Source organism: Falco rusticolus, chromosome 3, assembly GCF_015220075.1.
Source record: "Falco rusticolus isolate bFalRus1 chromosome 3, bFalRus1.pri, whole genome shotgun sequence".
Lineage (NCBI taxonomy): Eukaryota > Metazoa > Chordata > Aves > Falconiformes > Falconidae > Falco > Falco rusticolus.
The window spans coordinates 106,632,963-106,647,428 of record NC_051189.1 but is presented as its reverse complement, the minus strand read 5'-3'; the positions used below and the strand labels follow the sequence as shown (position 1 = coordinate 106,647,428).

The 14,466-nt window shown below is 36.7% G+C and overlaps 1 long non-coding RNA gene across 1 annotated transcript in view; it reads right to left on the bottom strand.

Moving 5' to 3' along the window:
* The window catches only part of LOC119145208, a 186,538-nt gene that overhangs the window by 136,681 nt on the left and 35,391 nt on the right, over positions 1 to 14,466 (bottom strand). Inside the window, exon 7 of the long non-coding RNA XR_005103340.1 lies at positions 13,715 to 13,800. This is a non-coding gene — a long non-coding RNA (uncharacterized LOC119145208). The remainder of the gene's footprint in view (positions 1 to 13,714; positions 13,801 to 14,466) is intronic.

Sequence of the window (14,466 nt, the reverse complement as noted above, 5' to 3'; positions counted from 1 at the left end):
CAAAAATGGACTGATCTAGTGACACTACATTGCACTCCATGGAATTAAAGGAGGTTGTGTGCTTAACTTTTTATTTTACCAGCATTTCAACATCATTATTGAAAAACTCTTGGCAATTTTTGGTTCTGGAGGAGAAAGCCTCAAAACTGTTCTGTAACACATGATATGGAGATAGTATAGGAATGGCATTAAAAAAAATATCAATTTGAGATCCACTTTTGAATGCAGGAGATGAGTAAGAATCACATACAAGTAAACATAAAATATAAACATAAAAACATATGATCTAGTTACCTTGTTACACTTAGAATTACAATTAAAAAAAGAAAAGCAGATACCACATACTTATAGATCCAAATTTTACATGTACATTCTTTCACAGTAAAACACTAAAAACAAAAGATAAAAATGGCTTCGCTTCAAATGGGGGGGGGGGGGGGGGGGGGCGGGGAAAAGCCCCACATGTCCCAGGAGTCAGGTTAAAGATTCAGAAGTCAGGGCTAGGAGGGAAAAGGAAGATAAATAATTTAGCACTAAGCGTAACTAAGGCCTGTCAGTCTGCCAACTTTAAGAGAAATTAAAAGGTTTACAAGGATCCTGAGAGTTTTTACAGAACCCTCTAGGGTTTTGAGAAAATAAATCCAGAACAAGAAAGGAGTTCTGAAGTATTCTGCATAAATAGATTTTAAAGACACTGAATAGAATGTGAGAATAATGGTATGGAAAGATTCCTTTAGTTCAGAATTAGACTGTTAGCTGGTGTTGTGTTTGCCCTCCTGTATCATCACCAACTGCATCATCAGCGGGGCTGTCTTTTTTCAGATGCATTGCCTTGCCAGAAGCCAGGGAAGATGTGCTTAGGGGAGACCAAAACATATCAGTATCATTTTAAATAATACAAATAAGCCTGCGTATGGCATTAAATGCACAGGCACCGCACAACAGACACACAGTTATTCTGTTAAGATGAACCACATGTTCATGCTTAAATACCAATTCTGATTGCCTCTGAGTTGAGAAATATCTGTGTTTTAAGGCATCAACACTCATGGCTTAAGGCAAGTCAATTAAGCAAATAAAAAGTAAGCCTTGGCCACTCACTCTTTTTATGGTGTGGGGGGGAAGAAATGGGAAGCTTCACATCATTTGCTTCTCCTTTAAATTTAATTTTCTGTTTTTACTGTTTTTTTGCAATAAGAATATATAGTGAGGTCCTTTGAATTGCATAAAAACAGGAGTTAAACTGAAAAACCTGCACCTGTGTAAAAAATTTTAATTCCATATCATCATCACTTTCTACTTCAAATGAAGATGTAACCTTGTACTTCATTGCTCAGACAATGTTAACTGTAGGAGAATCACAGAAAGGAACCAAGTTCATTTAAGACATAAAGCAATTTTGAATTGCATTGATTACAGTGATCAGTCTATCACTTTAATGTCATCTCAGCTGGCATTTATTAAAAAGACATACATGTGACAACCCACTGATCCTTAACACTGTAGCTGAGATAAAAAGTCTATTTGCAAAGGAAAATTACTTCTTTAATTAGAAATGGAGTATCATTTTCTCTTTTCTTTGTCAGAACTTCAGCAGCCACAGATCAAATACATCATGGGAGGGGTTGAAGAATCTGCCATCTAGTTTGATTTAAAAGTCTTCCTAGTTAATCATTCAAAGTTGTACAAACGAGCACCGGAGATAGGAAAGAAAACAGGTATATTGCACCTGTATGAAGGCACTCCAACTCACTGGTGCTTAGGAAAGGTCTCAAAAGGGAGCGCTTCTTGGTGGACTCAGCCATAAGACCGACATTCAGGGCACAGGGTCACTGTTGCTTCAAGCCCATCTCTACACATGGAGTAGAGTGGCAAACAAAAATTGTTCCACATACTTATTCTGTAGAAATGACTGAATCTTGCCAGTCACCTAATGTATGTGGAAAAAATAAATCTCAGTCTACCAAAACATATTCCGCAAGCAGATTAAAGTGCAAAGAGTAAACTTGTAATAAGCAAAATGATAAATGTGTCCGATACACTGTGAACAACATGCTGTTCTATAAATTCCAGGAGGATTCCTTGTTGGTGAACAGAATTTTGAAGCCAAGTGATTTAATCTGTTGACCTATAAAATCCTAATTTTAATTCTGTTTTCTCTTTGTACAAATTTGGAAAACTTTACATTTCATACAGTGTGTCTCTTAGTTCTAGGGATAGCCAGTCTGATTCTCCATTAGAGGTGAATCCCTCTATCAAGTCAATTACCTTATTTTTATAAACTGTATTCATGATTCCCTAACAATCTCTCTCAGAAATACAGGGCCATCTCCACACTCCACACATCTACAGATGGCATTCTACCACTCCTTCTACTGCTCTGCCAGTATCATGACCTTTGGGAAACAAAGACCATGGTAAGTTTGCGTGAACAAACTGCTAACCCAGTTTCAGCTCTGGCTGCTAATCTTACTGGCACACCACTGGTTTTATTTTATACTCTACTTGAAAGGCATGTAATTCAACAAAGGGTTTAATTTCTCTAAGTTTTCAGGGTGAAAATTACAAACTAATACAAAGGCAGGCTACACAAGTCAGTGACAGAATCACAGCATCATTTAGATTGGAAGAGACCTTTAGATCATCAAGTCTAACTGCAAAGCTAACACTGCCAAGCCTGTCACTAAACGCTAATTTAGGCTGGATTTTTACTCAGATGGATCCCATACAGTAGTACTGTCATCTATAGAAGAGCAAGAAAGTAGCAAACACTCCACGGAGTAATTTATACAACAGCAAAGGCTTTTATGGAAAGACTGCAAGTCAGACTCATTCTTCTACAGAGGTGTTTTAATACCCCTGTAGACAGAAATCTAATCAAAGTTGTTTATAACAAGATGACGACTCCTACACACTCTTTTGGAAGTAGACTTTTTGTATCACATGGAATTAATTCTGGATAATTAGCATACTCAACTTGCCCCATCAATTAACATCAGAAAAATTCATCACACTGCTGATTTCTTAGCTGAACACAGAGCCTATCTGGTAACAAATATCCAAACTAAATGATTATTTACAACAAAGGTCTTCAGGACCTCGAATTATTTTAGATTCTTCTGTGCAGCATGTAACCTTTGGGATTTACTTAAATTGCTGCCTACAAATAAACTACCAGTAACTCATCATCTAGTCATAAAAATAACTTAATTGGACTAGTATTACATATTTAAGTGCTTCCACAATGTTTGTACAGTATTTGTCTGTAAAGCTTTAGATAATATTGCCTTCATCTGACTAAACTTATCAATTCCCTTAAAACAATAGACAAAAATCTGCATTCCTGTTTTAAGTTTCCCCAAGGTACAAATCAAAACCTTCAGGTGGCAGATCTTTACTTTGCTATAAACGCTCTTTATGGCCATGCAAGTTGCCAAAGATGATGGCTGCTGAAACACTTAAGTGTGCATCTCCAGCCATTATGCAGGGAACAGGAGCTGTGCAAAAATTCCTGTACAAGCTCTGAAGATTTTACTCTCAAACATCTAGAAATGCAGATTTAATTGGCTGTGATCATTCTTCATAGCAAATAAATTTCATCTATAACTAGATGCAACTGGTGAAATATTCAGCTGTTAACTATCAGTAAAAGTAATTTCAATATGACTATGGCTATTTTACACAAGACACAAGTTGGGCCCAAATTTTATAGTTCTGTTTGATATAGCTCTGTATGAACACATACAAGTGTAAACTAAAAATTTATCCGTTGCAGGGTAAGGAAAGGAACCAGCACATGTAGAATATGGGGTTTAATCTCTAAAACTGAGCTGGAAGAGCTGAACTGGGATACTAGAACCACAATTATTGAGCTGAAACAGAGAATCTGGGCTCCCAAGGTTAGGTTGAGATGAACAATTCCCAGTCTTAGCATGTGTTACTGTTTAAGTGATATTTTGGCACAGAGCTATGTATTTACAAATATATAATAAAGAGCCTAAATGAGCAAGTTCTATGTAAGGATAGCACTTGACGTCTAGAACTTTATGAAATTATTCCACATACTTCAGAAGTATAAGAAAGTTTCTATTCACGATAGTGGAACGATTTTAGTTGAGTGATTTTCATATTATTAGTTTATGAAGGGTAAAGATGACAGGCTGAGAGTTGGGCTGAGTTAATTCATTGAAAATCTCCCTTTTGAGACCCTTCCTAATCAACCATAAGTTGGAGTGCCTTCATACAGGTGCAATATACCTGTTTTCTTTCCCATCTCAAGTGCTGATTTGTACAACCTGGGAAGATTAACTAGGAAGACTTATAAATCAAACTAGATGGCAGATTCTGTGAAGCCAGGCTGAGAGCGCTGGGGTTGTTCAGCCTGCAGAAGAGAAGGCTCCAGGAGGACCTTAGAGCAGCCTTCCAGTGCCTAAAGGGGCCAACAAGAAAGCTGGAGAGGGACTTTTTACAAGGGCATGTAGTAACAGGACAAGGGGGAATGGCTTTAAACTGAAAGAGGATAGATTTAGACAAGATATTAAGAAGAAATTCTCCCCTGTGAGGGTGGTGAGGCACTAGCACAGGTTGCCCAGAGCAGCTGTGGGTGCCCCATCCCTGGCAGTGCTCAAGGCCAGGTTGGATGGGGCTTTGAGTGACCTGATCTATGAAAGATGTCCCTGCCCATGGCAGGGAGACTGGAACTAGATGCTCTTCAAGGTCCCTTCCAACCCAAACCATTCTATGATTCTGTGAAATTACTTATAGGAGACTAGGACCATGCAATATAACAACAGAAATCAAAAGTCTCAGTATCCAGAACTACTGCTCTAAATACAGGGTACGGTCACTGTACAGAAGTAATGACTTCTATTAAAAAATTAATAGATGGAATTCATATCTGCTCCAATTCCAGAATCTAGTGTAGGATGATGCTAATATCATCTAATAATATCAGGATCAAAGTTGAGTGGAATAAAACTTCCAATTTTAGATGCTCTTTATCTGCAGGTGTGAATGTATAATGAATTCTTGCCACTGGCTCCCTATTATAAATCCAACGATTTTGTACTCCATGACAGCAGTTTCTACAATTTTCTTTTGGCACAACCTGCTTGGAATACATGACAAAACAGCAGGGTGCCAAAGCGTTTCTCTAAATGATCTACTTTGCAAGACAGCTTCCAAGTGTGACCCTGATGAATCTTATCATTACTCTTGGAATAGAAAACACGAACGAAAGAAAGAACCCACATTTCATTTACTTAAGCAGGTGTTTCTCTGTTTCTTTTACATACTACTTCACATCCACGCCCAAATATTCATTCCAACAAAGCATTTTAAACCCAGGTTCAATAAAAAAACACACCACATTACTGGGTAGGATAGAATTGCACTACAACTATTTTTGAATCCTTCTGTCTCAGACAAGTGTAAAGCATCATTTGATGTCATCTCAATTACCATGTTACCTCTAACCAACTGGATTGCTCTTCCTATTCAATCTTTGCATGGAACTTTCTAAATTAGATGGCAGGCTTTTTCCAGTGGACAAACCCACCCTCTGGCAGACTATAAGGCTCAGGATTTGACAGGATTCAAGCTACAGAACAAGGATGGATGGCTCTATACTTTAACTGAATATCAGATCATTTTAATGGTACAGAGAGGCATTTCATTACAATATATAGTGATGGTTCAGCTTTTACTTTAGTTGGGAAGAAGCATTTATGTGCAAAAACTACATCAAAAATGGGGAGGGGATCATTATACATATTCAAAATTATAGCTCTGAATTAAGGTAAATTCCAGTTGCAACACAAATTTCCAGAGGCTTCTGATTTTTTTTCTTTTAGCAAGACATGCTTTGCAGCAAATTCCCAAGAAACAGACAATAAGGATTTGTAGAATGCGTTAAGAAAGGTTGCTGACATATACACATACAAGGAGAAGTGAGCATAGAGTTAACTGTGACTTGTCCCCTCCTCCTTTCTCAGTCTAGGAACCCTTCCATATGCTGTGTTCTATTTATTATTTCTGCATTTCATCAGGAGGGAAATATTCACACTGAGCCACAGGGATTAAAGACTGAAGCTCTAGAGAAGTCAGATCACATCTGTCATATCCAGCTGTTTTCAATTCTAACACCTCACACCTGCTTTTATTTATTATTCCTGGGCTAGACAAGACAGGGATCATTTTGCAATCGTTGAAAGCTTTCTTAAGGAAGACACAGCTCGATGTATTCCCTTCCCTTTTGCCTCTGCCATAGCCCACCAAGACCACATTAAAACCAACTGCTGTCAGGGTGAGGATGTGACCTAGCGGGAAGCCACTCCGTACCGAGGCTGGACAGCTCCCTCTCACCTCCCAGCACAGGGACAACATCGGGAAACCAAACAGAAACACCAGTGACTACAAAAATTTGCTGTTGGCATAGACTCTTAACCCCATTTACTCCCACAGACTTCAATTGCCTTGTTTTTAATTTATCTTGGAAATGGACTCAAGAGATTTGGGTGGCAGTGAATTAACTAATTCGTATACTACTTTATGCAGCGGGATCTCCACTTTTACTTATTTCAAGCTACGTTCCACAAAGCCTGTTTGTTGACAGTCCAGCTGAATTGCTTTCCTATTCTCTATTAGGAGATCACACTGCCTCAGAATTTTATCGTCCTTTTTTTTATCCGGTAATTTTTCCAGACAGGGGCTCATAAGTCATTCTTTTTGCAATCTTCTCTCATGTCACAGGCTAGTCTTACATTAGGGTCTTTCTAATTAACTGCTCAACAGTAATTATTCAATCACATTTAAAGTGCAAACCAAATGTACCAGACCACCTTGTACCTACTGCACAAACACTTTCCCATTTGCAGTTGCTCATCTCATATACCTGACCTAGCACAACAAGGTTATTATTTGATGGAGCAAACTCGTATCTTGCTTGTAATTCATTCAGTTGTTATGGGGGAGATGTTTGCTGCTTCCCTTCTTTGCAACCTGTTGATGAAGATATCCACAGTAGCCAGACTATCTGACTCGCCTAAGAAACACAGCACTAGAAACAACCAATGATGCTTTATGAGCCAACTCACAGCAGTCAATAAAACCATCATGGAACTTCCATCAGTTCGTTAATTTTCTCTGTATTTAATTGCTCATAGAATAGAAGTGAAACTTGCTTTGTCATTTTAAAACAAGTTTTGATACTGTTTTGGTGTGCTAATGTTCAAAGGGAAGATCTATCAGTCAACCACAACAGCAGGTGAAGACCTATTCTAAAACAGTTCTAGAAAACTGAAAAAACTAAAAGACTTCTGTTCTCTTCTTGTCCTCTAAATGACCAATGACTTGGATATACAGCCAGTGAGTAATTTCAAATATAATTGATCTAACATGGTGATCACTCAAGTACTCTTATCATTTTTAGTGAGTAATTCCATAACTATATACAACTAATTTTTTGAATCTGCCAAGTCAATAGAAAGCCTTCCCACACAAAATGAAACAGGACCTGAAGTTCATAAAACATCTGCAATTCCTGCAAGAAATTTAGCACTGAAACATGAAGTATTATTATTTGTAATAACAAAATACATTAGGAGATGCTTTAAAAGGCAACTTTGCCCCACTAGTCTTCAAAAAATGAAGGATACTTCATAACAAGAACAACCATCAGTCTGAATTCAAAACTGAACCGATTCATTAAAATTTGGGTAGCGTGTAATAAAACATACCTATAGTTGCCATAATACTGGTGTGCTGTAAATGCTATCCAGTTTTTGGAAGAGTAATGTACACTTACTAGACAGACATCAAGGCAATTGCCTATGTTACAATGTTAAAAAAAATAGACTGTACAGTTTGCAGTAGCATCAAGTCTCTATTCAAGTGTAAAAAAAAATTAATTGACTCCATCTGTATTGGCCTAATGACTGATTAAATGACTAATCACGGAAGTCTTAATTAAAATCATTTTTCTGTACAGAAGAGGATGGAGGGAGGAAGGCAATCATTAATGTGTTATAATGTATGTCAGATTCCATTTGTGCCATTTACTAACAGCCATCAAATGAGTAATTATGCACAAGGTCATTCTGTAAACTTTCTGCATACATCAGACTGATTGGATTAGGGCTTGGTGCCTGGCTAGGTTCTGCATGTGGCTGCTTTTTTTCCAACCACAAAACAGGTAATTAATATTGCTCAGAATAAATAATAAAGGAAGCTGACATTTCCTCTTCCATCCTCGCATCAGCCAACCCAGTCAAAGATTCATATACAACTTTCATACATTGCTGGGTGAAGTCCCATATCTCATGCATTAAATCAAGCCCATCCTCCTCAGCTATTTAATATTCTTCATGAATTGACAGAGAACTCTGTCACACAGTGAAATTCTATAATATGCAAGGAATTTTTCCTGCATGAATAAAACAACCAGGCAATTAAAAGAACCCTTTTCAAGTAAAGTAAGATGGCAGTATAAAACTTATTCTAAGGTTTATTTGCCAGCCACCTGACTACCCTTATGCATAGTGACCTTTGCTATGGAAAAATAACAAGCTGCTTCTACCTCAACAGCTGAGACTAATCCACTTAAAACAATGTATTAAATTGAATAATGGAATAAAAAAGTGCATCTTGAGATTAGATAAACCAACTTCCCACTTGCATGTAACTCATACATAGGACCTACACTTTTTGATGAAATATTGCATATAAAATGCTGAAGTCCAAAGAATAAATTGTAACACAGACAATATTTTGTTTACTGACTGCTGTCCTGAAACTTCTAGAAAAATCTTATTGCAGCCACAGTAAGTCTGCCATATCATTAGCTTCAACAATTTTGCATATCCCAGATGACAATACACTGTCTTATGTATAAAACAATTTTTTTAAATGAAATTAAGTATGTCTTAATGCAGAGACAAAAAGTTGGTATTGTCCTGTCACTATTATCAACAAATGTCCAGTTCTGTAAACATTTCTTTCCTTCAAAATTCTGAATTCAAATGGGCAGCACTGATGTGAGTTACAGTTTCAGAATTAGGTGCCAAGTAAGTTCCAGTTCTTCTAAAATAACGGAATCAGATTTAGTACTAAGTAAGTTTCTCTGCCTCTTTTTCCGAAACATAAGTATTCTGAGAAACAATCCTGATAAAGATTTCTGTAGTGACACTGAAAACTGACATCCTCCCATGAACATACCATGTGTTGCTTTAAAACGTACCAAATTGACTAAAAATCATGTTCAGAATATGGATGGAGAAAATAATTATAACACAAACTTGACCCTACTTACCACATAACTGAAGAAAACAAAAATACACAACAACAAAACTCTGCAGCAACTGTCTTTGTCACACATGAAAGAAGTTCATTTCACTAATAAAGGAAATGGAATTACCTGATAAGATTTAAAATTGAGTTCAGCTATTCTATAAATGCAATTCAGAGTTTTAAGGTGACTCTCAAGACTTAAAACCAGCATTGAGACTCAAATGTGCCACTCTGGGCTTCTAGACAATTAGTTTCATCTTCATTTGAAGACACATATATTCAAAACCATTGCAAAATCCATCATCACCAAACCAAAGTACTCCAAAATAAACAACATACATATGGCACAGTAAATCTTTCAAAACCTGAAGATATTTTAATGGAATAATTCAACACAATCTGCACTATTCTGCTAATGCAAATGAAAACTTGCACAACTACCTAAATTACAGGGTGGTGTGTCATTCTTAATCTTCATAGAAATGTAGGAGTTCCTGTTTCAATCATTTCTATTGTTTGAAATACACCAGATGATAATGGAGTGGCTGCCACTGTAGGCAGAGACTGAATTCTAGGTGAAGCTAATTAATGACTCAATGTATGACTTACTGTAGTTTGAAGGAATTACTAGACAGTGGTGAAGATCGATGTGCAAGACAGCTGCAAGTACATTAAATGACCTGCCTGAAACTTCAGCATTGTCTTTTTCTACATATGTTGATTATCTAGGTTATTCCTGATCTTTGATTGTATAAAATATTAAGATAAAGTCAATCATTTCACATACCTCTCAAATACCTGAAAAGGTAGATTCCCTTCTCAGCACACAAGTACATACCCTTCACATCACAGTATAAAAGTCCAGCCAAGTTTGACTGAAAGACAGCCTTCTCCCTCTTTTTTATTTCTCCAAGTGTAAAAAAAAAAACAACCAAAAAAAACCACCAAAAAAAAGGGAAAAAAGTGAAATTGAAGGTATCTTATGCCCAAAGACCGATCACAGAAGAGAGATGCTATCCTATGTGAAGGCATCTCCAGATATTGTAGATCTGGGAATTTGGGAATTCAAAACTCTCTAGGCCACTTAGGATAAAGCAAAATAAGTTCAGATTAAGGGGTTGAAATGCAGCCAAGCAAAGCCATTTAAGGAAAAACACAACAAAACAAAAAACCCAACAGTCTATACTAAATTCCCTGGTCACACTGCAAAAATGAGGGAGACAGTTGCTGCATGTGGTAAATGAAGCATTTTTGTAGTGCTTTAAATAGTTAGGTGCCTCTGATTTCTATTATTAGCCATTGCACATTGTCCTGTCTACTTTGACATAAACATGACTTCTCGTAGTAGTTAAAGATGAAAAAATGCCTCATCCGCTACAGAGAAGCTCTTGCAAATCAGTGGGACCAACCTGATTAGACACTGGAATTGCAATGCCTGCACATGTCAGCAAGTCCCATTGTAATTACTTTATGCTTTGCTGTTAGCTGAACTAGTGAAAAAGGTGGAGAATTAGTCATTATGGCAGATTTGCTCAAGTCAGGATTTTAAAAAGCCTGTAACCTATTGCACAGTAAATAAATTAAAGCAAACACTGGAAAAGTTACCAATAAGCAGGCTATAGTAAAAGTCACTTTAATCACAACCCAAATAATGGGAAAGTTAAACAATACTGTTTTCTTAACCGTTGCAACAGTCATCTGTCTCAGAGGATATCTCTACACCCATTTTGTCAGTTAAGAAATGCAAATTAGATATCCCCTATTCTTCTATTTGTTTTGTACAGTGAGCACAATTTCTGCATGAACGTCCAACTGTATTTCCATCCTCTTTGTGTCACAGAAACCTCATTTACCAGTCATTCTTCTCCATATGAAAAGATCTATAATGAGGAGTCTTTCTGTCATTGCCCTGCTCCTCTGAGTCAGGAATTTTCATTTCCCCCTAATACTTGCCGCTATAGCTGCAATTTCATTTACTGTCATCTCATACTACAGCCTTAATGCAAGCACATCTGTGGCTGGATCATGGAAAAGATTCAATGTTGCTTTCAGAGCTGCATATCGATTAAATTGTTATGAGAAACCAGAGTTTTTATTTACTATGTTCGCATATGGTACTTACAAAAAGGAAGGTTTATTCACTCTACTTGAAATGACAGTTAATTCTTCCAGTTAGTCACCTAGCAAAAATATCTGGTATGAGAATGCTGAACATAAAAAGCAGGACTAGGAGGTCTAGTTGCACATGCATTCTCTCCAAAATGAAAAGCCATAAAGTTATCCAAAAGCTAAACATACATTTTTAACTCACATCTAAGCAGTATCGTGAAAGAAAGAAACTACTTTTTGTTTTGAGGAAATAATGCTGTTCAAAAAAAATATTTCTACTATTCTAATCTTTTTAACACACATATGAAGCAATTTACACACCCTGAGCCAAATTTGGCTTTGGTGCAACTCCAGAAATCTGCTGTATCAGGATTGATCACCTCAATCTATGAAAGCAGTAGAAGTCATGTTCTCTTTGATGAAAGCTAGAGTTTCAGTAGATCAGTATCCCAGCATTTACGATTTCTCTTGCTCTTCCATGCTATTCAAAGCTACCCTGACTTTTAAAAAATCCTCGTACTATTACTTACTGCCTGCCATACCTTTGCATTAGCAAAATTGCAGGAGCATCTTCTCTTTTTCCAATTGGAATTAAAGGAATAGGATCTGAAAGTTTGCCACTAACAGCTAAATGGACCATCAGCCAGAGCCAGAATTGTACTTTTTATGTGTTCCAGTATGATAAAGAAGACCTAACACTTTTCACAAGTTGGGCTTCTGCAGATGTCTTATTCTTCCCTACAACAAGGTAAGAGGATTTAAAAGTTCCTTGACACTGGGCAAGGAAAGCTTACAGTCAAGATTTTACAGACTGCAGTTAAGTTTCTGAGTTGCAGAGTCAGAAATGGATGTGTAGCTTCTATTTGCAGCATTAAACCCCATTATTTTACACAGACTGTCCTGATTAAAAAAAAACAACAACCAACCACTTTCCTAAAGTCAGTGTACAAAGTCAGTACTATTGAGGGGTTGAAACAGGAAGCTACCTGAAAGATGTCACATAAGTTTTTATGAAACAAATCACAGAAACTTTTCAACAGCTAATTTGAATTCCAACAGGTAAAAGTAGAACCATTTCTAGGCAGTCTGCAATTTGTATTTAATTGCACTCATGGAAGTTATTTCTAACTTCTCTCTTTTTAACCTATAAGGATGCAACTTCAGGAGGGATTTTGGATTACATCCTAATTCCTTTTTATGATATTGATAATTCTAGCTGGTTCCCACATGACGGAATTTGCCATTTCTCCATCCACAATTGAAGATACATGTTCAAAGAGAATTTTGGTATTTCCACTTTCATTAAATACTGAGTCTATAAATCTCAACACGGAACGTAATATGAAACCACAGAGTATACATAAAATAAAACACCTATACCTTCCTGAGCCTGTAATCATGAAACAGTGGAAGATAATTCTTTCCTATCAGGCAGAAGAATGCAATGCTGGTGGTGGTGTTTTCAAACAGTAAAAGGACAGAAAGCATGCTGATCATGCACTGAAAATCTACAGCTGGAGTTTACTTCTGATAGATTAACACCACAAAGGGTCATAATATACTATTTGCTTCACCTAATTCCATTCTAGACTTCCAGTAAACTCAAACTAGTGGGTTTTAGTTGTTTGTTTTGCTTTTTTCCCAGAGAGCAGGGATTTTCATGCTTAAATAAACTAGATTTTTTATGTTGCTACCTTTGTTCAAATCACCCTCGAAAAACTTGACTAACCTAGTGAGCAGAGAAGTTTTTCTTTCCTATTTATTTTTTTTTTCCTTTTTAACTATCTACACCATGTGTAATGGAGTTATGGAGGTTCATTTAAACACACCCATTTTAAACTAGCAAGGTTAGATGTAATTAATCAGTGTAAATCACAGGAACACAGAAATCAGAGCAGACTGCAAAACAGCTGAAAAACCAGGTTGCAGATTTGATGGCGATTTTAAAGGTGTAGTGAAATCTCCCACACCTACTTCATTTGAAAGAAGGGGGAAAAGCTCTAAAAAACCAAGACCAGATATTAAAAAAAACCAACCCCAAACAGCTCAATGACCCGACACCAAACACTCTCAAACTGAAGGACTGAGAAACATGTTTCTTGTGAGCACAAGCCCAGGTTATAAAGCAGTAAAATATGTTTTCGGCATAAAATGTGAAAGGCAGTATTATTTTTCAGTGGTCAGCTAAGATACAGACAGGATCATTTGTCCAAGTGAATAAAATCAATTATTAGAAGTGGTGTATTGCAAAGAGACAAAAACTTCTTTCAGCAGACAACATGCTCCAGCTGAGCAGTAAGGAATACTGATTCACACGTACCTGCTGTCTTCCATTTTCTCCTGCGAGACTGTCATCTTCTCAGCTTTCTCAGCAGATATTCTGCCACTTGGCTTTTTGCCTCCTTTCTACAGGAGAAAAAAAAAAAAATTTCTGTAGTGCTTAAGGAAAGTGCCAAAAGTGGTGTAATTTATGATGTGCTAGTGTTTTCCTTTGCATTCATAACTTAAGAACAAATGCAAAATCATCAGCACTTGAATGTGGTAGATTTTGATTTACATATATTAAGATTCTTCATGATTTCCTATTATTTATTTCTGTAAACAAAACTGGATCCTGGTCACTAAATATTAGCAACCCCTATATAGTAACTCAAGCCAAATGATAAAAAAAGGTAAAATCCAGAATGTACAACTCAGTCAATAGAATTTGAAACCAGAAGTTATATCAAATTGTCTGATCTGAAACTCTTATCTGCTCTTTCTTTTTTAGAACTAAAATCTTACAGGGAGTGAAATAAATAGTTATGTACGCCTGAACTTTCGGAATGGGCACATTCTCAGTTTGATTAGATCTAGGCTTTCCTCTATAATTTTCCCGGAACAGTTTCAAGCCTTCAGTTAGTAGAAAAAATTATTTTCTGGACTATTTCCTGGAATTTTTAAATGCCTACACTCTTGTTTTCTTCATTTACAAGTATTGGATCCACGCAAATACAGTATTTTACATTAAGGTTGCATAGACAGAAGTTTAATAGCTTTTACTTTTCTTCCTTTTCTGAAGTATTCTTCAGG